This window comes from Dreissena polymorpha, chromosome 7, assembly GCF_020536995.1.
Source record: "Dreissena polymorpha isolate Duluth1 chromosome 7, UMN_Dpol_1.0, whole genome shotgun sequence".
NCBI lineage: Eukaryota > Metazoa > Mollusca > Bivalvia > Myida > Dreissenidae > Dreissena > Dreissena polymorpha.
This window is the reverse complement of record NC_068361.1, coordinates 55,144,947-55,149,227: the sequence shown is the minus strand read 5'-3', so window position 1 is coordinate 55,149,227 and position 4,281 is coordinate 55,144,947.

Genomic DNA, 4,281 nt, shown 5'->3' with positions numbered 1-4,281 from the left:
TATTTCACAGTTCATTTACAGGTCCCCTGCGTCTCCACGACTGCATGTATGGATGGACCTGCCTCTGTGACCTTTAAAGGGAACATTTTTATCTAGAGCCAAAATAGGTAAAATTTACCCAGGCTGCAAGGGTATTCGCCAAAGATATAATATTGGGTAATGGGACACTTGCTCGGCGGCCAATGACACCATAATGTGTTCTTGTTGAAAATTTAATATTTGGTTCATCAGATCAGTAATGCCAAAAAATAAATGAACTATAAGATATCAGGGCTTTTTTCCCTGTTTTGTGAGGCGGCCTTGGCCCCCCTATTATGTTCAAAAGTGTGAAAAAAATTAGTCGCGAACTTTCTAAAATTGTGAAAATTTGAGTCGCGAACTTCTTGAAGTTGTGAAAATTTGAGTCGCGAATTTCCAAACATTGTGAAAAACGGCCATTCTCACAGAAGGAAAAAAGCCCTGGATAGCATATCATACGGAAATAGCCTAACATTTTTTATTTGAAGTAATTTTGAAGCCGGATATGTTAGCATGTACTTAATACGCATAAATAACCGTTACGTCGGTAGCGAACCGATAATACCAAGCGTTGTCGTGCATTATTGTCTAAATACCAGTACAGGCGATTCTTAAAGCGGGAAATTACGAATAAGGTTGGTAGGAAATCCTGTATGTGAAACGAAGCAAATGTTCCAAGTAGAGCTAATCGTGTTTTATCTATGTAAAGATGTTAAGAAATGCATCTCCAAAGATAATTCGAAATGATAAAGAACAGGAATCCGTAACGATAGTTGGAACTTAATTATACATGACACGCTTTTATCTATTTGCGTTATTTCAGGTATTATAAACAGTTGCTTTAATCTACTTTTTAATATATTCAACTTCAAATACACTCAATGTCTGTGAGGGGGTGGGGGTGCAGGGGTGAGAACTGAAAATACAGGTGTACAAATATTAATGTTATATTATTTTAAAGCATCTAGCTGTTATATGTTTATTTAAAATTAATTTTGTCATTTTTTAAATGATTTTTTTGGTATATTCATTAACTATGAAGTTCAATCATTATTGCAACTTTTAAACCCAATATTTGATACTTAATTTTGATCATTAACTAATATAGATTACATGTATTATGATAGTTCAGCCACTGTGTGACTTCCTTTACCGCAAGATGATACAAACATTGTGATAAAATAATGGTAACGAAAATTATATAAAAAAAACTCCCAAGCAAGATTGAATGCATACAATTGCTCATGTGCGTTGATGCAGTCACCGGCAGTCAATACATTCACGATAATATATTGGGGGAGGACTTCTATTTTATAACTTATTATATTTTACACAAATCAGTGCTGTTTTTCTTCAAAATTCAACTTGATCGATTATATGGTTTATAGTCAAAAATGTAAAAAAAAATGAAAATGCAGATTCAATTTAATAATAAGTAAATTACACATAAATATTTAAATCGACCCTCATCACGGGGATTTTCGCACAGAAACGTTTATATGGAGTTCTAAACAAAATGCAAAGAAGTAAATAAATCGTGAAACTTTGAGAATGTGCGATGCTGAACTTGGCGTGAATGTTTCTATAAAAGCTTCACGATAAGCTCATGCAAATTTTTCTCTGAGTTGCGCTCACAAGAAAGTGTGACGGACGGAAGCACGCACTCACGAACAGCCGAGGGACGGAAGCACGCACACACGAACAGCCGAATGACGCCTACCATTCCCTATAGCCCTATCCCTTGCGGCACACGAACAGCCGAATGACGCCCACCATTCCCTATAGCCCTATCCCTTGCGGCACACGAACAGCCGAATGACGCCCACCATTCCCTATAGCCATATTCCTTGCGGCACACGAAAAGTCGAATGACGCCCACCATTCCCTATAGCCCTATCCCTTGCGGCAAACGAACAGCCGAATGACGCCCACCATTCCCTATAGCCCTGTCACTTGAGGCACACGAACAGCCGAATGACGCCCACCATTCCCTATAGCCATATCCCTTGCGGCACACGAACAGCCGAATGACGCCCACCATTCCCTATAGCCATATCCCTTGCGGCACACGAACAGCTGAATGACGCAAACAATTCCCTATAGCCCTATCCCTTGCGGCACACGAACAGCCGAATGACGCCCACCATTCCCTATAGCCCTATCCCTTGCGGCACACGAACAGCCGAATGACGCCCACCATTCCCTATAGCCCTATCCCTTGCGGCACATGAACAGCCGAATGACGCCCACCATTCCCTATAGCCCTATCCCTTGCGGCACACGAACAGCCGAATGACGCCCACCATTCCCTATAGCTCTATCCCTTGCGGTACACGAACAGCCTAATGAAGCCCACCATTCCCTTTAGCCATATCCCTTTCGGTACACGAACAGCCGAATGACGCCCACCATTCCCTATAGCCATATCCCTTGCGGCACACGAACAGCTGAATGACGCAAACCATTCCCTATAGCCCTATCCCTTGCGGCACACGAACAGCCGAATGACGCCCACCATTCCCTATAGCCCTATCTCTTGCGGCACACGAACAGCCGAATGACGCCCACCATTCCCTATAGCCCTATCCCTTGCGGCACATGAACAGCCGAATGACGCCCACCATTCCCTATAGCCCTATCTCTGCGGCACACGAACAGCCGAATGACGCCCACCATTCCCTATAGCTCTATCCCTTGCGGTACACGAACAGCCTAATGAAGCCCACCATTCCCTTTAGCCATATCCCTTTCGGTACACGAACAGCCGAATGAAGCCCACCATTCCCTATAGCCATATCCCTTGCGGCAGACGATCAGTCGAATGACGCCCACCATTCCCTATAGCCCTATCCCTTGCGGCACACGAACAGCCGAATGACGCCAACCATTCCCTATAGCCCTATCCCTTGCGGCACATGAACAGCCGAATGACACCCACCTTTCCCTATAGCCCTATCCCTTGCGGCACATGAACAGCCGAATGACGCCCACCATTCCCTATAGCCCTTTCCCTTGCGGCACACGAACAGCCGAATGACGCCCACCATTCCCTATAGCTCTATCCCTTGCGGTACACGAACAGCCGAATGAAGCCCACCATTCCATATAGCCATATCCCTTGCGGTACACGAACAGCCGAATGAAGCCCACCATTCCCTATAGCCATATCCCTTGCGGTAAACGAACAGCTGAATGACGCCCACCATTCTCTATAGCCCTATCCCTTGCGGCACACGAACAGCCGTATGACGCCCACCATTCCCTATAGCCCTATCCCTTGCGGCACACGAACAGCCGAATGACGCCCACCATTCCCTATAGCCCTTGCGGCACACGAACAACCGAATGACGCCCACCATTCCCTATAGCCATATCCCTTGCGGCGGGCGATACTGTTTTTGGGAAAGTGGGAATGTCCATTGTTTTAAAACATGTTTATTGTTCAGAGAAATACCGTCTAAATGTGCCTTCAAATATAACAGTATAAGAATCAAAGGGTATAAAAGAACAGGGTTACGAAATTCAGCGAATGGACAAAATTGATAAAAGTTTCCAAACAAGAGAGTGTTTATGACGGAATGTGATGATCAACCACAGTAACATGTTAATCTCTTTATTTGTTAGATATCCTGGCATTTGCTTCCGTTCGAAATAAGTAGAGCAAAAAGAATCTTTCACAATCAAAGGGATGGCGTGTGCTTTTGTTTTGTCTCGATTATACATAAAACTGGTTTGGCTTTAGGCGAACATTCGACAGACATGGTTAACGAAAGTTGCATTAAATTACCCGTCAAACAAACATACATTACAGTTATGTCTTTTGCGATATATTTTCGATTAAAATAAACGGATTTGTTTAGAAGTGCAAGGAATAAGTTTCATTGTTATATTGCATTTTCTGTGAAAGTACAACGTTATTTGACTTACTCCGATACCTCGTTAGTCAACATACAATTGTTATATTTTGAACAATCGTAAAACAAAATATTTATACCTATTACAGATAGCGGTGAGAGAGTTTTACCCAGTGGTTACCTCTTCGGAAGACACAAATATGAGATCAAATTAATGATTGAAAAACGCGATTTTATGTCACTATACTATATTTAAATATATGAAAACCGTTTAATATTAGTTGGCCATTATTGTGTGCCATTTGTCTCCAGACAGAGTCAAATCTTTGTGGAAATCAATGAAAGAACAAAAAGATAACCATATTTTTAGTGAAGAAAGAGGTATTCTTGTTTTGCAGCACGTATAATT